This window comes from Nestor notabilis, unplaced genomic scaffold (assembly GCF_000696875.1).
Source record: "Nestor notabilis isolate BGI_N333 unplaced genomic scaffold, ASM69687v1 scaffold213, whole genome shotgun sequence".
In the NCBI taxonomy this organism is placed as follows: Eukaryota; Metazoa; Chordata; class Aves; order Psittaciformes; family Psittacidae; genus Nestor; species Nestor notabilis.
Window position 1 is genome coordinate 95,578 of NW_009923070.1, and position 24,852 is coordinate 120,429.

General features: G+C 42.1%; 1 protein-coding gene across 1 annotated transcript in view; it reads right to left on the minus strand.

Moving 5' to 3' along the window:
• The window catches only part of GPC1 (glypican 1), a gene marked incomplete at its 5' end in the record, with an annotated part of 96,794 nt that overhangs the window by 71,634 nt on the left and 308 nt on the right, over positions 1-24,852 (minus strand). The gene's annotated exons all lie outside the window — the stretch shown is intronic.

Here is a 24,852-nt window from a genome sequence, read left to right on the forward strand (position 1 = left end):
CCCCCACCTCAGCACAGAGGAAAGTAAGCAGGAGAATCTATAACCAGAAGCAAAAAGGACAAGGAGAAGGAAAAGCTTAAGGATCCTGAAAAGAACCTTTGCAATTACATGGAGCTATTTCCATGAAGAATTAGCATAAGTGCCAAGGATAACACAAAGGGGAGAGTAATTATATTTGCTCACTATTTAGAAAAAATGCAGATGAATGCAGTGCTATGACAGGGTGATGGCCAAATATTTCTCATTCCAGCAGCAAAGGTAAAACAGTAACAACTGAAATAGCACATTTGAAAACCCCCCGAACCTTGAGCTACACAGTATCTGTGAGTGCTAAAACTGCTGTAGCCTTTACAGTTACTTCTAGTAACCCATAAAACACTGGACATATTTCAGAAGAAGAAAACTGTGAGTGTTGTACAAATTCTTATGAAGGTAAATGAGCAGCTACAGTTCTGCCAGCCTGATGCCTGTGGGGTTTGACTTGTAAGGAAGATGATAACTTGTGTGCAGCTTGCCAAACCATCTGTATACAGGCAAGTGTCTACAAATAGCTCTTCTGTCAGAAGAAAAGTCATGACAATAGCCAGTGACTGGAAGGTAAAGAGGATTAAGCCACCCTTATTAATTGTAAGGCTAAAAATGACCTAAGTTGCTCTACAGGTTACAGCTGAAGGCCCTACCACAGACAGGATAAGCCCAGCCCAGCCATGCCAGAGGGAGTAGGATTTTCTGGTTGAAAGCACAACTTGCTGCTTAATCTGGTCATAGGCCATGGCCAAGCAATGGGGCCTGGACCACATCTTAAAAACCCACATGCTCTGCTGCAGAGAAGAGTTAAGAACACAGAAACATTTGTGGGCTGGAAGGATGCTGGAGGGAGGATCCTTTGGCCTCTTTATATCTTGTTTAGTTTCCTAAGCTGCTTCTGAAATGCCATTTCTTTGTCCTGATAGTCTTATCCATTTGCATTCTCTTCCTTATTCTTCTAAGTTTAAAATTTCCACTCTCTTTTGTTTTCCACTTGGACCTATTTAGAAATCAGTTGTGATATGTCCTGGTGAGCTACACTCTACACTATACCCTGTATCTCTTCCTACACCTAGATTTGATTCTAGAAAGTCACTTTTTATCCTTCTGCAGACCACAGTCAGCCAGGTTCTCACTATTCCCAGATGTGGATGACATGGCTAATATGGATGTATTACATACAAGCAGAAATCAATGCTGTGTGCTATACATCTGGATCAATATCATGGAAACAAAAATGGATTCTGGACATATGAATAAAAAATATATATGACAAAAAAGAAACCATAAAATCTTTAAAGAAATCCATAAAATGAAAAGCAGAAAAAAGCAGCAATTCCACTACATAAATACCTACATTTATTTGTAGTGCAACTATTTTTAGATACTGCATTTTAGTCACTAACCTGCATTTATTCTAATGTGGGTTTTGGCAGTTTTTCTTTTAACTATCTGTGGAAGCTTTCTGGTCAGATATAGTAACAAGCGCTCACCACAGCAATTTTAATTAACAACCTCTAATAAATTTGCACATGTTGCAATATACAGCTCTAAAAATACACGTGAGCATCCCTGAGAACGCAGCCAGATTGCTCTGCAGTGAGGCTCCCAGGAGCCATAGGCTGCTCTTTGAACATCAAACCCAACCTTGACACTGCCACCATTGCCTGCAGCCCCTGGGGTTCGATTAGAGGCTCCTGCTGTACCAAATTCTGCACAGGTGACAAATCTCACTCCTCTTTTTTTGGTTATTCTCAGTGGTTTTGGCTAGAGCCAGCCTGGAAGTCTAAGGCCAAACCTGGCATTCGGCAGACATGCCAAAGATGCAATAAAATAAAGCTCGCTCTTGTCAAAGCTGGAGAGGGGCTTTGACAAGGGGCTGTAGGGACAGGACAAGGGGGAATGGCTTTAAGCTTACAGAGGGGAGACTGAGATTAGACATTAGGCAGAAGCTCTTCCCTGTGAGGGTGCTGAGGTGCTGGCACAGGGTGCCCAGAGAAGCTGTGGCTGCCCCATCCCTGGCAGTGTTCAAGGCCAGGTTGGACACAGGGGCTTGGAGCAACCTGCTCCAGTGGAAGGTGTCCCTGCCCGTGGCAGGGGGTTGGAACTGGATGAGCTTTAAGGTCCCTTCCAACCCAAACCAGTCTGGGATTCTATGACTATGTGGTGTGCACACAGCTGGGCAGCGCAATACCCACTGGGGACTTCTTTTTTCAAAGAAGAGAATAAATTATTTCAGGTGGATATTATTTCTTACATGTACATCTTCCCATCACATCTATTTTAAAGGTGGTATTAGTCAATTATCTTTTCTCCCACAGTAAATTGTTTCTTGTTTCAATGGAATCATGCAGTAAAGGGTGTAATACACTTATGACATACCAGAAATACCCAGCTATATCCTCATATTTAATCATTTAGAAGAACTAAACTATAAATACGAGAGTATCAGCATGTGCTGAACAGAAACAGGATAGATGTTCCTAGGTTTTGTGAACCTTTCCACAGTTTGGAGAATTTCAGAGATTTATACCCTGCATAGACAACAAGTTCACAAAAGCTTTTCCTGTGCTGTATGTTGTGCCGGCATATGGGAATGTTATACTGATGCTGTTAGCCAAGACTCTCCTGACATGATGTAAAGCATGTAATAATTATACAGCAAATATGACGAGATGGAATTGAACCTGATCTCAATTAGCAACCAGAAGTATCCTTCCAACTGAGATTAATATTGATTAAACCATAACAAGACTAGTACTTGCCAATAAGAGCTCTATAAAATCAAGGAAAGGTGAGACCAACCTCTTAAGTTGGGAGTACTTTGTCACGAGCTGCAAAGACAAGTGATTCTCCTATGGTCTAATTTGTCCTTTTCAAAAATGGGAGTTTGGCTCTGTTTAATTCAGGAAATTGCAGTTATTTCAGGGACAGTTAGACTGGCCAGGAGCCCAGAGCAGAGATCAACAGCCTTCGGGAGATGGCTGTGTTTTCCTCTCAACTTTCCCTGTCCCTGGTACAGTATTAATCACACCAAACATCACTCCTTTCCCCCTTTCCCCCTCTCAGATGCTGAGATGGGGTTCCCACTACTGTACTTCAAAATACAGGCTTGTGTTTTTAATTTCCCCCCTTGCACCAAATTAAGGTGGGTATTTCGGAGTTGAACAAATATATTGGATTTATTGGCTCTTTCCTCTGAGTGAGGCAGTCCAATCCTACACTTCCTTTATATGGAAATGTTTGGATTCATTGCTAGCCATTTTTAGATTATATTAAGCCAAACCGTAACAGCTAAGCACCCTTCAGGGCTTACTGGAGATTATAAAATGCTGCTTGAAAAACAGACATGCAAGGGTATGAGAGGCAACAATACAAAGCTTACAACAAATCTTGTTTTCAAGATTCTTCATCCTATTATAAGTAATGTTTCAAAATGTTCTGGCCAGCTTCGGAGAGCTGTTATACAGCTCATGAAACACTCAGTGCCAGTACTCTTCAAATGTAAAAACATACACACAGAGAACATTAATTGGCAAGTACCTGTTAAAACAAACTTCTTTTAGTAAGTTTTATTAATATTTTTCTGATAAAGAGCTACTTGCAAAGAAGAAAATCCAATGTGACATTTATTACTTGAGGGTAGGAGGCAAATGAAGCCTGGGAAGCTCTATACCCTAACAAATCTTGGCTTGGGAAGCAATTTACGCCCATGTACCTGCACCGCCCAAAACAGAAAGAGTCCAGGAGAAATAGACAACTTCTCCAGGCTAGTACTGGAGAGATCAACTCTAAACATAACAAATACTCCTGCAAAGATACAGCAGGCAAGCGAGCTACAGGCACAGCCAATGAGTGTTACCTTGTCAAGGAACTTTTCTAGCAACTTGAAAGTTCACCTGTGCATACAACTGCAATCATTCACATTCAATAACAGGCAAAAAACAGCCTAACATGGTAAGGATAATAAAATGTAATTCAGAAGCTTATTAGGAGCAGGCCATGATGGGAGAGCTTCGAGAAGCCAGGAAGCACCAAGATGCTTTTTATATTGAGTGCAGCCACTGGGACTTCTGCAGGTTACTTGGGACAATGGTATAATAGCAGCACAGTGACATTTGAGTGCAACAGAGTTGCAAGAGAACAGTAGTTGCCTGAGGATGCACTCATGCTTGCTAAACCTCTAATCCCATCTTTGATTCCTTTTTCCCTGAATAATCAGTTCAAACACAGCTAGAATTAATCACTGTTTGTAAATTTAAAGGTTGCTTTTCTTCTCTCTGCTTAGGATCTGCCCTAGGTCACACAGTGCTAGCATGGGTGAAGACATGGCCCAGACTCCCCGGAGTCTGTCCCCATTCCCTCACTGCACAGTAATACCTATAGCAATAATAGTAACAATGCTGTTGCTGATAAAAACTGCAACACCTACTTACACAGCAGTGGCTCTGACTCAGGGGCCACTCCTGCCTGTTTCCTGGATCCACGTCTGAACAGACCGTTACACCCCCATCTGCCCATCCTGGCTCTGGTCTAGCCAGCTCTGTAGTCTGTTCTCATTCACCTCTTCACTCTTCTGGTACACTGTTCTCTCATCTACTCTGTTCTTCCTTTGCTATCAGATGCCTTGAGGAGTAGCCCTGGCCAGACAGCCAGGACAGTACCTTCTCCTGAATGCTGGCCAAGCTGATACTCATTCATATTACGATTCTTGTACCCTGCTCTGGAGTTCAAATGAGCATTTTGGCCTGCACAACTGCAACTGATTTCCAATTCAGGTGACCTTCAAGCTGCAATGACAAACAGGCTTCAGCCATTAGGTTCAGTGGCATTAATGATCCCTTTGTAACTGTTCCAGATGTTGTTACACTGCACACACCTTTGCCTGGATTATCTCAAAGCATCCCATTTCTTGTTATTATAGAAAGTCAAGAAACATAACACGAGCAGGGCTCCTAAAAACGAGATTTATGCCCAGCTGCACTGTGCAAGCAGAGTTACAGTACAGAGAAAATTACAGGCAATAAATAAACGTGTACATAGAGGATGTCTTTTAATATGTATCTGCAAAGCATTCTTTGGAATGCTTAATGAGAAACCTATTTCTGGTTCTCTAAAACCATTTGCTTAAGTCTTAGCGAGCTCTGTACTTCACAAGGGTTAGTGGGCCACCAAACTCAGTATTTTTCATTTCAATTTCAAAGGATTCCAGCAGAGGCAGATATTTTCAAACACTGCATTTGCAAAATACTGCTGCAGTTAAACCTGTAAAATAAACTAATGGAATCACCCACCATGGAAGGTCTCAGAGTCATTTGGTATGCCACTGGAAGTACAGAGGGAGGGTGGGCATCCCTCCAAAGTACAGGCTACACTGATAAATCCTCTTTCACCCACTCCATGAGCTTCTTTATCTGATTCTCAGGGATCATCTGACACTTCTGGAGCTGACTCTCAAAGAAGGGACAGAACCAGGAGTCTACAATGAAGTTTTTCATCTTTACCTTCCACTTTCTTACAAAGCAGAGTCATGTGGATAGATTGGGATAATTTGAAAGAACTACCTGTTAAAATTATACCTGATACTCAAAAATGATCTGAAAAACACTATCCAGCAAGGTTCACTCCCCACTGCTGCTTCCTCTTACCCAGAAACTGCACAGGATTAATGAGCATGTCTTCTTCTCACTGCTGCCTGCTCAAGCACTTGCACACCTCCTGGCTCCAGAGGAGGCTGACAATACCCTGGCAGGGCACTCTAGGACCCGAGATGCACAAAGACCAGAATAAATCATGTGCCTTCATTGCTTATGCACATGCAAACAGCAAGGAAAGCACTGCTACCTTTCAGTAGCGTATCTGTCACACAAGAACAGCACGTTTCACAGTTAGCAAAAGTCTAAATGTACTCACTTCAGTCAATACACAGGTCAGAAGTACATGCTGCAGACATTAAAGAAGGCAGAGATGTGAAGAAAGCCCATAGATGACAGACAATAAGCCCAGAAAAGAGTAAAAGATGAGGATGCAACACTAATTTCATGACAAAGAAGAGGTGGGATTTGAGAGCTAAACCAGGCAACTAATAAAACCTGACATATTTAAGTTGAAGATATTATCATGAGAAACCTAAAGACTCCCCGTGCATCAAGAAAATTAGCTTGAAGAAGCAACAACCGGTTGCACCAGTAATTTATAATCTCTCAGCTGCTGAGATTGTGAACAGTGGCACTTTGTAATCTTATAGGGAAAGCAGCTCTAATGCCATCTGGTCGTGTATTTCCAGCCAAGATCATTTAGTGGAGCCTGTAATGAAAAAATTTGCACATCCTCCTAAAAATCCAAATTATGCCAGCTGTGCCACAGTGTCACTTGTGCTCTCAAGGAGAAGGACAGCTGCCATTCCCCTTACTCTGAAGACAGGAAGCAAACTGCCTTGCTTAAGAGACCTAATTTTTCTTGGATCTCCCTAAATGATCTTACCTGTTGCTAGGGAAAGGAAGGGTGAAGTCCCTGTTAAAACTTTTTGTTTGACTTTTCTTGATATATATACAGCACTTGGTTTCTATATAGCACTTGGTTTCTATACCCACCTTGCTGAGCTACTGTGAAGAAGGTGATATTTGGACCTTAACTCTAACCTGAACTGAAGCCAAGTACAAGGAGAGTATTGGCTGTACAAAAATCAGCAGACCTGCCTTGGCATAAAACTAGTTTGAGAGAGGGTGCAGTTAAGCTTGTCATCTTCACCTCTCCTAACGAATGAGACATTTCATATTTTAGATATTACCTCAGCAACTTAATGCCAATTTTAAATTGCTCTGTCAGCTCAGATTAGCACTCATCATTCATGCTAATGTAAACTAAATGGTACCTCTCCTGAAATATATGAAAAAATAAATGGGATTACAATGAGGGTTGCAGGGCATACAATTTCTAATCCACGAGCAACTAATTGTTATAGGTACTTCTTGGTACTTCCGTGCACTAAGCCATCAATTTGAACTCGTATATTTGCTATTCTATTATTTTAAGGTCAAATCTTGTTTGTGTTAAGCACACAGCTACTCCCACTGGCTCCAAGAGGCTATTTGCAAAAGCAAAGATATATATATATCTCAAATGAGCAGCAGAAGAGACACCATCACCAAACTGCCTATAGCAAACCTATACACTTCCAGGATGACAAGGGCTGAGAGTGCGCCTTCAAAACCACGTCCCGTCTAGACGCTCCCCGCTCACAAAGAAAAGCAGCAGTGGGGAGAATTATAGCCCAATACTCAGCGTGACAGGAAGGGAATAGCATTGGGAAATGCTTATTTTAATGACAGAAAAATATTTGCCAGGCTTGGGCTTAGCAGCAGTAATGTTATTACTTTCCAAGCTGGAAGACTAAATATTTCAAGGGTTGTTTTTTGACACCTTCACTGTGGCTTGATTTCTGCATCTATTAAGAAGATGTCTATATAGGCTGTGCTGCACATGCTTTGCAAGTCTTTGCATACAGCTCCATTTTATAAGGCACCAGTGTGATAGAATTAGTTATAATTTATATCAGGCTGAGCAGCTACCAAAAGTGAATGTACATGGAAGTACTAATGTCCCTTTGGTTTTGTTTCCAGAATTAATGCTAAATTCAATGTCTTCATTTCTTTATTTCTCAAGGTACACAGAAGCAAGATAGAAAAGTCTGCTGTGTAAAGAGGCCTGAGTGCATATGGTTTCCTTCCTAATGCTTCAGTTTGCCAGCCTCCTAAACCCAAATATCTTTAAAATGTTAATATAGAAAGCTGTATTTCTAGCAATCTGCAGTTTCATCTTCCCAGCGTGCTTATGTTGAGTGAAATCCATTTACAAATACCATCACTGTAAGCACTTCAAAACCTAGGAAATGCCTCTTAATTGTAATTACTCTGCCTGTCTTGGGCCATCCTGAGCCTTCCTTCAAATGCCCATTCATTTTGCTGGGACTGGAGTGTACTGAGCAATGACACCAGTGAGTACATTAGCTCTGGTACGCTGCTCTGAAATTAGACAGAGAAGAACCAATATTTCTGTGCTGTAAGGTTCCAGTAATCATGGGAAGTGCAGTAAGTGAATGGCTTTGAAGGATGAACATTTGAAAATGTGGGACCATCTAGCTCTGGAAATTACCTCTTAAGAGTTATGATGATGTACTTTAGCTTCTCCCTCATTATGTGCAGGCAAGTTTTTAGTCTAATTTCTGGGTTCAGGGCATTTTGAAAAGAAGGAGTCACTCACTTCACTTGGGAATGAAGAGAAATGAGAGAAAAGGAAAATGAGGCAAAGACATGTCTACAAAAATACTTCTTAACATGGATTTCTCCTGGCTATTGCTTATTTCTCAACTGCTCCTCTTTAATAGAGCCAATCTCTTTTTTTAACACATAACATTATCTTTCCTCTATCCTACTCCTTCCATGCATAATAAAGTGCATTTAAAGTACTTACATGGCTGTTGTTACTGAAGGATGCGTGCACCTCTTTAGTCTATCTATCTTTGTAATACCTGTGGGAGCTGGGAAAGTCCTATTACAGTCTCAGGCTCAGAACATCAGAGATATTTAGGGGCCTGCCACTGAGATAAATGGGATTAGCTGCCCCATGGCTTTTCTGGCTCAGAGCCTCCGCTATGTCCCTAAAATCACAAAGGACATCTTAAACGAGGCAGGGAACCATTCTTAAGACTCTCACTACTTAGGCTATGGGGTTAATTTCTGGACCAGCTTTTCTTTTTTGATTTAGCCTTATGTTGTTAAAGGATGAAGATATTAGATAAGGTAAAAATCATGTCCTTATTTTCTTCTGCCTACTCATACCATAAAAACTTTCTATGCATACCTTAAAATCTTTCTGCTGTTGGCATACACTGGCTACAAGCACTTTGGTGTACTCTGCCTTACCCCAGTTCAGTTTTCTCCCAAAAAGCTCTGCATAATAGTCCACAAATAACTACCAAACCTCTTATTTAGCTCAACGCTCCTGACTGCCTTCCCCACAGAGCAGCAAATAGACTTTGATTGCCTCTGCACCTGGCTTTGTTCTGCAGAAGGACTGGTTCTTTCAAAGTAGAGTGTGCTCAGGTGAGGGCTGGGCAGAAGTGCAGTGTCTGCACCCACACCCCCTTACCAGCATGGCCAGTTATAAAGGAAATTTCCATCTTTCCTGGAGGGCTTCACCAGTTCCCTGCCCAATTCTGAGCAACAGATGTACAAAACACACAGGCCACCTACCCACAGGGCACAACAGCATAGTTCCTGTCCTCCACGCTTGGGAATTTGTCTAAACATACTTACGAAAATGGGTATCTATTTTGAACGTCAAACTTCACAAAAGCAAATAGGTCTAACACAAGGTAATAGCACACAATTTTTATATAGAAACAAAACCTCACTGTCTCAAAACTGGGCTTTACACAGGCACCTTTAGGTGGTCAAACAAGCAGCTACTCTGAACCACTTGTGTGGGTTACCACAAGCACCTTGGCCTCCTGATGCAATGGCAATATAGACTTTAGTGGCCAAATAGTCATCAGGACACATGGATGGAGTATTTTTTCTCACTGCAACCGAAGGAAGGCATGATTTTTCCCTCCATGGTCACTAAGGAGCCTAAAGTAACCCCAAAATACTGTTCCATTGAATTGCCACAGGCACACTCCTTCAAATAAAGAAGACATGGTATTTTCCACTTCCTCAAAGCAATTACCTCTTAAGATATGCATTAGTTCAATCTTTCCAGGATTTAAATTAAGCCAAGTACTAAATCATCCAAAGCTAACTACCTGAACATTTTCAACATTTTTCAACATCTTAAAAACAGACAGTCTTTGATGTTCATTACTTTAAAGCCACAGAATTTTGTCTGGAAATTGACCACTTAAATTCCCTAAAGTGGAAGTTGAGAGAAAAAAAAAAAAAAATTCCAGACTCAAATTAATATTTTATTATTTAGCCCATATGTGAAAAGTGTCTTAAGCCTCTTAGGTGGATTTTGATATTCACTTGAGGTACTCTAGGATGTTAAAAACATGGGGTTTATATTAGGCTTGCAAACACAACCACCACATTTGTACATGTGCTGGGGGTAGGAGGGATGAAGATGAGAACTCCTTCTATAAGGGATTATATTGGGGTTTTGGACTTACACTGTTCACCTTGCTTAAGACATTAACTTGCTTGCATGATCACGCTGGTAGTCCCTCAGAGCATGAACACAGGTCTCATTCACATCAGCAATTCTTGTAAATAAGAAATTACAAATTGTTCCTTGGATATTAGTTTTGCTAATTTGACAGTGTTGAAAAATAATTTTATCCCTAATAGGAGTTCAAAGTGAGACTGTTTCCTTGCCCAAATTGCCTGTTTGCAGCAATCTGAAATAGAAGTACTATATCAGCTTAGCCTGACACAGTGAATTTCTATTATCGGAAGAAAAGAACTTCCAATATCTGATTTCAAGTTCCAAATTGTTCCAGTTCATTGTGAATCTCTGGAAGTATGGAGAAAATGCATTCTATTTCCAAGTTTAACACTGCTACAAAATACCCTAAATCTGCAACTCTACAGATAAATGTCTGGGTTTACATACAAAGAGGACAAAACTCTAGTGAAATAATTAGCAAGATTTACTGTAGCACTAAGACTGCAGAAGAGACCTGAGAAGATTTAAATGTGCTGTTGGTGGCTGCTTGCTTCCCGGGTTGCTTGGGAAGCTTCTGGTGCAGAACACAACAGACATCAAACAGTCCAATTACCGTGATGAAAGTGCTCAGTCAACACGCTGTGACCCATCACTCGGGTCTGGCAGGGAAGCATTTTACCCACATGGCAGTTTGTGGTCTGCACAGGTATCGCCTGCTATCTCAAATGCTGTCCTTGGAAAATATATTGCACAACAGAGACCTGTAAGTTTTACAACAGCACAGAACCCGATCTTTTTAGTCCTTTCCAGTGAAAATTAATCACCATACTTTTTTTTGGTTTTGTTTTATAATGAAGAAGACCAAACCTAAGCTGTGTCTGCTGACAGAGTTCTGTGTATCACTCCTAGTTCCTTTAAATGTGCTTTTCAGGTATGCAAGAAATATTCCTTTCCTCTCTTTGCCTATATGCCCCGATCTATCCCCTTTATGTCCAAACATGACTGCTCCTGCTGATCAGGCTATTTCCTCCTGACTGCTGTCTGCCAACATCTCTCTTCTGTGTGCTCAGGAATATGCCTGAATGGAGGGTGTGTGTTACTGGTTACAGGCTATTTATATATTTTCTCAGTGATAAGCTACCCCTATCTTCAAAGCAGTCACCTTCCTCAAAGAATCCATCTGCTCTGTAAATGTGAAGCATGCAAAGCAGCAAAAGTCTCAGTTCTGATACCCATGAGGGACAACCTGTTAAAACTCAGCCTTTCCAGCTCCTTCACATCTAAGTCTCAAGATGTTTTTTTACCTTAACCACACAACGCGCACTTCAGTGGCCATGGAAATGCCCCATTAGCAATTTCAACAGCCTCTGTATCAGATACTTGCCATTAGTCATGTTTATTCAAACAGAAGGGAGGCTTTAGACTCCATATGAAGGGCCGTGGGACTAGGAGCATGTCTTTTCATTTAGGTATGAAAAGCAGAGATGTCAAAGAAAGTTGTTGCGAGGACAGGCCAGTTTGTTTCCATAGCCTGGTTTAGATGGTGCTAATCTTGGCAAGTTGCAGGGTGACGTTAAAGATCCCCCCAACAGGGATGCCTGGCTGTGCCCTTCAGTGCAGGATGAGGCATCCACTTTCTCTTCATCTCTGTGCCCCAACAGCTCCCATGCTGAAACAAGAGCAGTGGCTACCAGGACTACCACTCTCCAGCACTGCAGTCAAACGCCTTACACGTATCCCTTGCCACAAGGCTTACCCCTGGTCTAATGAAGACACTTACTCCCACAGCTGTATTTCTGCAGTTGCCGTTCACTCAGCAGTTGGCTCTGATGAGATGATTTCTTGGTCTGACTCATATTCCACCCTCAGTTTACCCAGACACACTCCTGAGGCAGCTATTATCTGGGCAGCAAGTGCAGTTTTACAGCAAGTACTTCACCTTTCATGCTGGCCACCTCCTGCCTTCCCTTTGAAGATGCATGAGGTGCCTATTGACCCTTTACTGTGAAGACCTCCAGCAAAAGAGCCCCAAACTGCTGTTGCAGACACTTCCAGCTCCTCCAGGAGCATTATTAATCACAGCATAACTGACCAAAGAGCTCCTAGCTCACAGAACATGTCAAGGAAACGGCCCCACATAGCATAGAGAAAACAGCAGCGTGCAGCTTTGGCAAGGAGAGACCTGTGCGCGCTACAGGCTTGCTTTGAGCTTGGGAACTACAGACTCAAATAACAGATAATTGGATCTCGTAACTCATTTCCGTTAGCTCTGCTGACCAATGGTTTCTTCCCCTGTTTTACACACAGCAGACAAGGGCTTGTTCTATTTTATTTGGCTCCAAGAGATAAAATTTTATATTCAATACTGTGTATTTAATTTTCTGGGTTTCATTCAAAATGATCTAGTCTGTCACAGCTTTATTCCCCAGTGCAAACCTGAGAATCATTGGGCCATGTCCTAACTCAGTTACATCAACTTATTCAGTGTCAAAACTTGGCTCAGTTCTACAGAAAAGGCTCTTCAGTGAGTCAGCTTCCCAGTAAATCCTCAGGGATGTCAATCCACAGGGCGGATCCTACTCCTGTATGATACATGTACGGTGTTTTCCTTGGCTAGGAATAAAACAGAACTGCTTCAGACACACTGCGCTTCAGTTGTATAAAATGTCTCGATTAGCATTTCTTGTTTTGTTTTCAGAAAGAAAAGGAAATTACAATAGACTCCAAATCTCTTTCTCAAAGCTGGCCCACATAATTAAAGGTAATTGTTAGTTTCTTAATAGCTTGGCATTTTCCACTGCATCTTCCACAGGAGAGAAAAATCCAGACTGAAGAACTATCCAATTGTGAATGTTCACTCAGCATTCTCAGTAGTCATTTTCCTCTTGTATTTAAGCCAAAACAGTAAGTAATGTAGGCAGGAAGCATAGAGAGCAATTGCTTACTGGCGACCAAAGGTAAGAAAGGTCAAACGTTTATTTCCTATGTTGCTCCTATGCGTGCAGTGCCCAGAATCTATTAATTATATTTCATGGTACTCTGAACTTGTAAAAGGACATAAAATGTATTTATAGCTCACTTAAATTCTTGGTAATGAAACAGTCATCCTACGCAGGACCTCTGCTAATCTACTGAAGACTTTCTGTACATTAACTTTTAAAAAGCAAAAAAGCCCTTGTTTGTTTGCCAACAGAAATGCTTATCACAGTTTAAAGGCAACAACAAAGAAAAGCTATTTCTTTTCCCCTTAGGTGATAGTTTGAGGCTGTATCAGTTCACCTGTGATGTCTGAAGTATGAAAATACAATTTCACTGGCAATGCACATTTATTATAACTGTTATTATAGTGCTGGAAGCTCTCAAGCACACTGTGCCAAACACTGAAGAAACATATAATAAAAAGATCATCCCTCTCTAAAGCTTTTCCCGTCCAAATGTCATTTTCTCTCTTTTAGACAACAAGAAGAAAGGGGTAATCAAATAAAGAGCTCTTTAAAGATTTCACTTAACTAATTGTGGTTGATGCAAATTTCTGATGAGCAGACAGAGAAGCTCCTGCACTACTCTGCTCCTGTAATTATCCACCTCACAGCAAACGTACCTTACACAAGTCTTCCTTGCTGGAAATCCGCTTTAAGATGAATTTTGAGGAGAAGCTCAGCCAAACATGTTAACGAAGTTTCAAAGGCTGAAATTAAGGGAAGGAGTCGGTGCTTTACAACAGGACCAGCGAGCTGCCTTCACTTTTCTTCTTGCTCATTAGCTATCGCTTCGAACCCAAACATTCTGTCATTCTATGATTCTAAATCTGTCTTATAATTACAAAAGTCAAACATCCCCATACTTAGTGAAAAGAAAAAAACCTCAAGTTGCTGGTGAAACCTTAATTCAGCTCCTTGATGCATGTGCATTATGATACAATCTTTAATTAGCCTATGAGGAAATTAATAATTATGCACTGAGTGCAGGATTTGGCTGATGTACAGTAAATAATGCACCACGCTACTCAACAAATGATGATGATTCAGCAGACATCATCTATCATACGCTCAGCAAGAGGCAAGGGGCCTGTGAGTAAAAAAAAAATAGTCTAGGATCACATCATGAAAGAGTGAATATCAATAGTTTATTTGTGCCAGAGAGGGAGGCACAAATTAAGACTGCATAAGAAATCTCTAGTCTTTTGCCTCACTGTTTTTTCACGATGAACTATAAAAACATGAAAGTATTTACCATTTAGCAGACATTCAGCTTGAAACAGAAGCTGAACCATGGACCAGTTCATGCACTTGATGGTGACAGGTTGGACACTACCAGGAACACAAACTATTTGGCCAGGTTGGACACAGGGGCTTGGAGCAAACCTGGTCTAGTGGAAGGTGGCCTGCCTGTGGCAGGGGCTGGAACTGGATGAGTTTTAAGGTCTCTTCCAACCCAAACCAGTCTGGGATTCTATGATTCTATTCTAAGAACAATTATATTCCTTTCAAAGAGCTCTTCAACCTGGACAAAATTCAGGTTTGAAATAGCAATATTTCTGAGCTGTAGCAAATGCATGCCCGACATTTAAAATACTGTCTGTTTTCATCACGGGTACAGCCAGCTGCACAGCCTGCCTGTTCACTTGAAACTGTGAAGGAGGTGGATTAGTTGGTGCTCCTGGGCTCTTATTGCCAGCCAAAGCAGTCAACATTAGAGGAGGAGCAACACCACCTCTCCACCACTATTAATTGGGAGCCAAGACTGGAGAACAAGGATACAGACAAGTCCTTGATTTACAGTGAACTAAGACAAACAAGGATGATCTACTTCTGCCCTCAGATGTCACATATAAAGCACAAAGCAAACAAATTATTTGCTATAGGTTATTCTTGGCTATTTTCAGCTATACCCTTGCTTTTTGAGATGATTGGGCATGGATGGGTGCACCAGGAGAGAGCCAAAATCCTGCTCTCAGGGAAGTAAATTCCAGCCATTTCCTCCATGACAAGTTTACTACGGGCTGCCACGCAATACTTTTATTAGCATTCATTAGTCCTTGAGGACCAGTTTATTCATTTTTAGCATCATTAAAACAGAGGTTGCATTTTACAAGTGAATCGCTGCACTGCTGGGGCTGTAGGAAGCTGCTCAATTATCTCCAGTGTGTTAAAAGCTGAATCCAGACTTGATGCTCATCTGAAATTGTAATGAACATTATTTCCCTGAGCCTCTAACCAACAGTCTGATTCCCCAGCTCGCAGCTGTCTTGGTGTTTTTGGGGAGGGACGTTGGGGGCTTTGGGTTGGTTTATTTATTGTTATCATTCCAACGCAGCTTGGAAACCTGCAGAGCAGAGGCAGCTACCACTGAGTAGTGCATTACTTGCAAAACACTGCTGGGAATAAAATACAAAAGATCGAAGCCCCCAGTATTCACAGAGAAGCTGCTCTTTGTGTATCCAACTTCTCCTTCATTTGGAACTTCATTTCTTTTTAAGAACAGCTGGAGACCACAATTTAGCATTCACATTTAACTAGATATTTGTGGCATTCCCAAGTCAAATTAACAGGCTTGTTACCTCTTGACATGTAAATAATACTGTAATATTTGTTCCTAGTAACACCTATACAGAATACAGCAATTCCTGAAACTGGGGCTTGCCCTGTGTCAACTTAAATACACACAACTTGTCTACATATGCATATATATATATTTCATCATATATTTGACTTTCTCAGCATCTCTGAGCCACTGAGTTTCAATAAACACATGCTCTTGACCATGCTGCTTTGAGAAAACATCACAGCCCTCATTCTATGTGTAAAAATGAAAATCCAAGCTATTTTCATGGCTCTTTATGGTAATTTCTCCTATTTTGTTTAATTTTGTTTCAGATACAGACAAAAGTTCAGATGAAGAAAAAAGCATGCAAAAAATAAAGGTAGGTAACTGATAAAAGGGTGCTTTGGAAGGTGTCATGGCCAAATCTGCAGGTTTAATGAGAATGACTTAGCACTACCCAGTTTCTTCAGAAGTAGCTATGAACTGCTGGGTAAAGTGAGGGTTTTCTTTCCCTCTAACGTGGCTAATTTCAGAAAATACAAGAAACAGAATCAAAATACCCTGACATAGCCTGGAAGGGAAGTGAGGCACTGGAAAAAGCTCTGCACACGTTACACCATGTTAACTGTGCTTTTAAATGCAAGAAGCTGTGGTGGTCTGAAGGGAGGAAATTAAACGAGAATACGAAAGCAGGAGTAGGGGAAAGAAGTGAAGCAGCCTTAAGCAGCCAAAACCCTTGCCTCCTTTTATACAAGTTGTTTGCAGACCTCCCTCATGATTTTGATCATTACTTTCACTTTGGAAGGGGCCTTACACAAAACCCCACTTCTATTCAGAAGAGTATTTAGAGCCAGTGCCTACTCCCTCTTTGGCTGGGGGTGCTGAGAATGAATGTATGGAAAGGTCTTGGTTGATAAACCCCTTTGACATGGAATGACGTCTTTTGCTCTCTTACTGGAAGAAGATCACTGCATTTTATGAACTACAGGGGCTTCTGGTACTCCTGCACCTTACCCAAAGCCAAGGGACTTGAGCTGTTCGAACCTCTAGCACAAACCTATCAACAATCTTTCACTCATCTCTTCCCTCCACAGTCCACTCACCCAGACCTGTTCTTTATTTGTTTGTTTTGCCTTTTGTTTTTAAACAAAGCCCTTGGGCCACAGGTTGAGTCCAGACAGGCAGGATGCCCCGCAGAGCATTACAGTAACAAGAAACTTCTTGGCCCCATGGATGTGCTACTTCAGTGCCAATAATTAATCAAGCAGAATCAACAGTTTGTTACAAGCATTTCTGGTGAGAAAGAACAAAGAACTTCTATCATCTCCAATGAAAGCAGATACCTTGAAGTACTCAAAAATACACAATCTCCTATGTCAGGACATGCCACATATTTCAGTAGCATATTGTGTATGCCTATCTGTAAGTTGGGACATCACCTTGCCACTGAAGCCCTGGATGTTCCCAAATTATTACAGCACCCGGCTAGGAACAGAGATGTGATTCTTGGCAAATACCAAGATGGGGGGGGGGGGAATTACCAACTCAAGACCTGATTCAGAGCACCTGTGTTTCTTTGCAGTAAGAGTAGCTCAGGAAATCCTCCTATGTTATGAGAAACACTGAGCACCAGAGAGCGGAAGAGCTTCGTGTGGAAACCAGTAAACCAGCTGGAAGACGGCTGAGTGTAAACTGGTTCAAGACACAGGCTCTTCTGCAGAGCCGTGCAAAAAAACCTCAGCTGTTCATCTCCTGTTCCACTGAGTTCCACTGCTCTGACCTCCACCCAGCCATCTGGGTGTCATGCTTCTTCAGTCACTGAAGGCAACATCCAGTGCTTGTAATAAAGTTTGGCTGATTACTCTGTGAAATCAGAGGTTTTCAGAGAGATCTGTGCATTGATTCCTGAATGTTAAAATAAACTCTGCCAACACTTTCTTCTGAAAGGACTATCTGGACATCACTAATTTCTTGCAAAATATGTCTGTGTCATCCAGTATCTTAGAAGAGCAGGTGCTTTCTTTCATGTCCCCAAGCAGATGCACATTTCACTGTTCTCTGAGCACTCAGAGGCAGCTGTTTGAGTGTGGGACAACACATTGTGACAGCTGCCGAAACAGAGATGCTTGATCTACCTTTTATACCTAATCTGATTTCTGCAGGGATGGAGCAGCTCATCTTTTGTGGTGCGCAAGCCCTTGCAAGAGGCACCCCAGTGCAGTCAGTGCTCTCACCCCAGTCACTGCCTTATTTTGCTCTCTCTTCTTTCTATAATAGAGAATATCATGCCATCTGTTAAGCAAAGTGCTGCATGTACATTGCAATATACCCTGCAGCACACAACGGAGCCTTGCAGATTAAATGTGAAGGGAAGTGGCTGTGAGGGGAGAGAAAACTCCAGGTGCTGGAGCTGTTACAGGTGAGCCTAAGCGTTTGCTTCCCCGAGGCAGCTACCTGTCGGGATTAATCTTGCTGAGCCCAGGAATGCTCCTCGGTAGACGCCGCACCCCATTCCAGGAAACCATAAATACCAAATGAGATGCTCAGCACCACACATGAAAGCATCTTCTTTCTGCAGGGGGAGTGACAGCCCAACTCACATCAATCCTGCTTTGTGCAGGGGTTTTCTTAAGGTGGTTCCTTGTGGGGGGGGAGTGAAGGGGGAAGGAAGGAGGTAAGCGTGGGTGCTTGCTGCCTTTCTCCTAAGGAGGTCTCCAAGGGAACCCCTTTATTTGGTTCTCTGTCCTGCATCCACCTGGGAGCCTCCTTTTTGATTTCCAGGTTAAAGGATGTTCTCTGTCTGTCTTGTCCTAAACCCAACCCTAAGGGAGGGAAGTCCAGGGGAGCCACAGAAATCATCTTTGATAGCCCCTCTTACAAGTACTTTTGATAACCCATCCCAGAGGTGAAGCTAGGGGACAACTGGGCTGCTTCTGTATGATGCTGCCCAAGGGCAATGTGAGAGGGGGCACAAAACAATGGCACTTTGAGTAGCACGATTTTGCTAGACAGGGTACCCTGGCCTGTCAGAGAAGTGCAGTGCAAGTGAGGAACACTTCTTTAGCAAAACCAATTGACTCCCAAGTTTCATGTCCTCTTGTTTCTTTGTTATTTCACCAGGAAAAAAATTGTTAAGCTTCCTGCTTACCTCAAACACCTTCCTCCCCTTAATTCCCCCTTCTTCCTCAGTTTCCCTGACCCTATTAGCTTTTTGTGCACAGGCACTGCTTGATATTAGATGCTCAGTTATGAGACCAGCAGAAGGTCAGTGCAAGACTGATGTTCGGAAAGGGAGCAATGGAAGTTATCCTGATGTCCCCACTATGCTTGAAGATGTCCCAGAGGTCAGCATTCTCCCACCGAGCTGAGGCCATGGCCAAGGCCACCGACTTAGGCCATACACCACAATTTCAGGGGCAGAGCCCCATTATGGGGACCTACCACAAGAAAAGAGTGTTCCCAGCTAATTAGAGACTTCTGGATCAAAAGCATTACATTTGAAATCCAAACTTGAACACTAGGCCCTAGGGAGCAGCCAGTGCCAAGGCCAGGGGCAGCAGGAGGCAGCAAGCTTACCAAGCACACTGGGATTGCCAGAGGGACACCACTGACTCCAGAAGTGCTCCTTTCTACAACCTTTGAAACAAAGGAATTGACTTCAAAACACAGCATATACTGAGCTATAACCAGCCCCTAGAAGATTTCTTTCCTGTTTCTACATAAACACTAACTTTTAGACAGCACCTCACCAAACCCAAACCACACAATGCCTCCATGGACCACTCACATCTGAGCAGTGGCAGCGGGACACTGGAAGTGTGGAGCAGTTGTGTTGGGGCAATGTGTTTGGTATGCAGGCACTGCAGTCCCCATGGCTCAGATAATCAATGCTTCGGTCTTGTGCCAATCATTTTCTGCACAGAGTAGTCCCTTATCTCTCAGAACACACCTTTTGGGCCAAATTTGGGCCACCAAATTTGGATACCTTAAAATGTCAGGCTGGCAGGGCTTGGTTCATGCTATCATCAACTGAGAAAATACCTTTAAAATTCAGATTCACCTCTGGATTTTACAGTCCAGGTTTAAAGTCAGTGGGGTAGGACACAGCTCTTCCCATTGGGCTTACTCCACAACCCAGCTGCCTTAAGCATCCACACTATATGTAAGTAAATATATGTATATATGTATCTCTCCCCAAACAGGAGGCTGAAACCCTATGTACTGTCAGTTGAACCAGTGAGTTCCTCTGTCAAAGACATATTTGGTTGAATTTTAAACAAGGGGCATTTATAAATCTCTAAACTTTTAACCATCAGCGTGTAACAGCTTCTAGGATGTTCCCCACCTTGTAATATTTAAAGCTATAATTCATCTCCATAAGAAATATGTAACTAACTCTCAAATACTGTTAATTATCTGCATGGACTGTGTTTCAGCATATGCCATTTCCAGCTACCAACACTGGACATTATGAAAGCTTTTACATGACATCAGCTTTCCAATGAGCAGCCACCTATAAAATACATAATTTTCAATCCACATTTGATTGTCACAGCTTAAAAATCCCAGGCTATATGAGCACTACAAATTGGTTTTTTGACTGTGCAGAGTGGAATAAAAGCCAAGATTTTGGGTTTGGCTTGTTGATATTTCCTGAAAACATGAAACAGTTCTGAAAGGACAGATTTGCTGGCTCACAGCTAAAGGTCAGCGGTCACATGGGGAGCACTCGCTAAGTGTACCAAAATGACTGGGAAGGAAAGACTGGCACAGCATTGCAGTATTATTAACAAGTGATTTAAGTGGAGGAAAAGGGGGGAAAGAGAGAGACAGACAAGGATTAAACTCTGAGCAAATGAGCTTTCATCAAGACTAGAAAGTCAGCCTTGTTCATTGCTGCTTGCAGCCCCTCACTGTCACTTGAAGCACCACTTGCTCTTGGCTTCCTCTTCCTAAACCCTTTGGCTCTGAATGTGACTGCTCTGACCAGGCAGCACAAACCAGCCCTCTGTACTTTTCTGCATAGTCCAGAGGTTTTTCTAGACTCACCTCTGTAAGAGATTATGGAGATACAAGTTTCACTTGGAAGGACAGGAGTTTGAAAGTCATAAAATCACAGACTGCTTTGTGTCGGAAGGGAACTTAAAATTCATGCAGTTCCAACCCCCTGCCCCGGGCAGGGACACCTTCCACTAGAGCAGGTTGCTCCAAGCCCCTGTGTCCAACCTGGCCTTGAACACTGCCAGGGATGGGGCAGCCACAGCTTCTCTGGGCACCCTGTGCCAGCGCCTCAGCACCCTCACAGGGAAGAACTTCTTCCTAATGTCGCATCTCAATCTCTCCTCTGTCAGTTTAAAGCCATTCCCCCTTGTCCTGTCCCTACAGGCCCTTGTCAAAAGCCTCTCTTCAGATTTCTTGTAACCCCTTTAGGCACTGGAACTGCTCTAAGGTCCCCCTGGAGCCTTCTTTTCTCCAGGCTGGACAAGCCCCACTCTCTCAGCCCGTCTCCAGCCCTCTTTGTCACACAAGTCCCATGACCGTGCAACACAGACATACAATTGTGTGGAATGAAAAAAAAAGCTCATTTTCCCAAAGAAGCTTCCCCAAACCTACTCAGTATTTAAAACTTGCTCTCAACACAATTCAAGAATCAAAGCACTTTACTGGCTAACTCCTGATCTGCCGCCAGCAGGGGGCAATAGGCAGTTCTCATTGCTTTCTTGAAACCATCTACTTGAATGAAGTCCCTTGTCAAAGTATTTAATTTTATAACAAATACCAGAAATTTCTCATCCACTGAAAACAAGCATATTCTGCAACTAAAATCTGAGGCATGTATGTTGGCAGCATCTATAAAACAATATTTAGTGCTAGTCTCAACAGAGACTGTCCCAGCTCCCTCCAAGACTCCCAATCTTGTTTTCATTTACACTGTATTTCATTTTAAAGTACGGACTATGTACCATTTTCCAGGCAAATAAACTGACCAAAACCAACCCAGCAGCACCCAGAAGGTTCCAGCCACAGGCTGTGCACCCAGGGAGCTACACCCCCCTCCCTGCCTGACCAAGAGCCCCAGGGCATCAGAATTAACAAAGATTTTGTGAGTATAATCCTGCTAATGAAAGTCCATTACTCTGACCTCAATGTCCTCCACAATATTGACTTATCAAAAGCATATGCTCCCATCACTCATGGTCTGCCTTTTTTGTAGAGCAAAATACCACCTTTTCAGCTGAAAGGTTTACAGCAAGCCAGTGACCACACGTGTAGCTCAAATCTGATGCCCCAACTCCTGTTAACTACAGTAAACTAAAGCTAAACAACAAATGCACTAGTAAGCAGCTAAGCAATACTTTAGGGTATTAAACTTTAAATTTAGCCCTAGCAGATCCTAGAGGAAGGGCATCCCAGAAGGCATGTGTTCTCTGCTATGCACCCAAACTATAGGATTCTATTCCACATATACCCCTTTTGAATATATGGCTATTCCTATCGTATTTCATCTGTATATTTTCTCTAAAAATACTTTGTATGAGATAAAGACACTCTGCTCTTGGCCACAAAGTGTTTGCCCCAAATGCAACCACTGAGATTGAAATAACAGGTAATTCCTTGCAATGGGACCAAGCTGTAGCTCAGAGCAGAGGCACTCTGACAATTTAGGGCTCTACAGACCAAAACCTGCAAGAATGAATTGTTCTCCAAAGCAAAATGTTGAACACTAGCACAAAGAATATTACTTCAGGGGCAGATTGCTGTGGTCTTGCTATTTTCTAGCTGTAGCTTCAGGGCAATTCACAAGTAGAGACTATTGCCTGTGATCAACAGTGAGATTACAGAAGCAAGATTTGCTGTGATGAATCTAAACAAGAGAACTCCAGGCCTAAAGTTCAATGTGCCACACCTGTTACCAGAGAATATATGCATAATCTAATCTCCAGGCTGAAAGTACTACAAGAAAGGGTTGGACATTCCTACACAGTGCAGCCTCCCCACACTCCCAAGGCCAAAAATGAAATCTCTAATAGGAAGACAAGCCGCGCTTGGACACCTCTGCAACCCCAAACCTTGCGGTCTGAGCTGCTGCTAAGGAAATCCAGCAAAATCAGGCATTCGATGCCAGAAAGACTAGAACTCATAAATCCCACATTAAAATACTCTTATTGAACAGCTCTCAACAGCACTACTTGCAAAAAGTCTTGTCACCTTTGAGATGCATCACATTAACTGGAAGACAGGGCAGTTTCAATGGCATTGTTTCAGGAGCTGAGGTGATTCTATTGCCTCACCACCAGAAGTCCCTTCCCTCAATTTTAAACCATCTGTGTAGTAGCTAAAGGAAAAAAATAGTAATGCTGCCTGTAGAGTCATGCTTGAAACTCACACACGATATGATTTTTCCTTTTTAAATCATGTCTTGCACGTATTATAAACTCTGTATTGATTGTAAGGGTTGTTAAGCAAACTAAAAAGATACAATGGGAGCGGGAGACAACTTCCTGCCCTTGTGGGCTCAAGTGAGGTTATTTCCACTACAAAACACCAATGATCTGTGCATTATGGTCTGTTAAAGGAAGACTTGGCTTATTGAACCCTTACTTTGTTTGATGCTTAAAAGAAACTCAGGTATGCACCACAGAAATAAAGCTCTATTTTTGTAAAATGCTAGGGAACAAAAACAAAGTCCCTACAGCTCTAACTGGCATCTCAGCACCAGCATCCCCCCTTTCATAGGCTTGATTTTGCTTATTACTGTTCTTATTGCTGCTGTTATTATAAATGTACCAAAACATCACTCAGTGATGTAATGTCTTACTCGTTCTTACAATCTTCCTAAACATTAAACCAGCTCTTCACTAGGCAGTTCCCGATCTTCCATATAATCCTCAAAGCTGCCATCAAGTTTTTCACTCTTACACTGACAGCTGTAAAACTATGTTCTTTTGAGCATCTGTGGCACAAATAAAAAGCAGATATACCAGCCAATGCTGCAATAGGCAGTGGAGAGAGAGGGTGCCAAGGCTGGTGGAGGTTCTGCATTAAGGACTGCATTTCGGAGGTCAGCGAGTGTGCACTGCGCCGGCTACACCAGGTCCCATTCAGATACAGGTCTGAGCAACCAGCATTTTAAGGCTCTTTTGAAAATCCTGGTTATCGCTTTTTAAGGCAGGTGAAAATAAATTAATTTTGAGCTTTTAATTAATTATTTTTTGAGCATTTTTCTGTGGTCAACCTTGGCCACACAGTTACAATGCATTTTGCAGAGATGCACTGCCTTTTCTTTTTCTGTAGTATAAAAGCACTTAATCTTGTTTGTCAGGCCTCTGAAGGTCAGGCTTATTTCTTTAGATCTATTATCTACTGCTTGAAATTTCCAGTTCTACCTTTATGGCTATTATAGCTTCTTTCTTCAACTCCTTTTCACAATAACTCCATATGATGACTGTTGATAAAGTTAGGAGGACTGTGATTCTAAATGTCTGACCTTCTTCAAAATCTGATAATGGATACAGTTTCTGAATCATAGGTCATCTCAATTTTGCCAATAAACCATTTATTTCCAGTGGCCTTCAGACCTTGAGGCTTACTGTGCACTGCAGATTGGATTCTTCAGGGAACAATAAAAGACAGCCATCCTTAGCCTTTGCTTAGCACATTAGGAGGGATACTGTACTTTAGAGAGTATGTCCCCAACATCTTACACATCACAGTTTCTAAGACCTTTACTGCTGTACAACATTTCCTATGTATGTATGAAGCTGAAAGTTATAAGCCTCTAACGTGAACTAACCTTTTAATTTGCAATCTATATGGAAAGAACAAGAAAAATCCAGGCCTCCTTAAACCCTCCCTATCTACTGTCGGCTATTCAGTCACCTCTACCATATTGTTCAACTTACAGCTTGAGGCATAGTGCCAAATTTTACATCACTACCTCAAATGTTACGCTGCTGTGGTAAGACCCGATTACAACACGCTTGTAAAAGCTGTGTCAGTGCCAAGATACACAATTTGTTGGTACAAGAGCCTGCCAGCCTCCTTCAGTGGCTTCACTGAAACAGTTCTCAAAATGACTTGATCTTGCAAAACACTGCCAGAGGTATAATTCCTGCT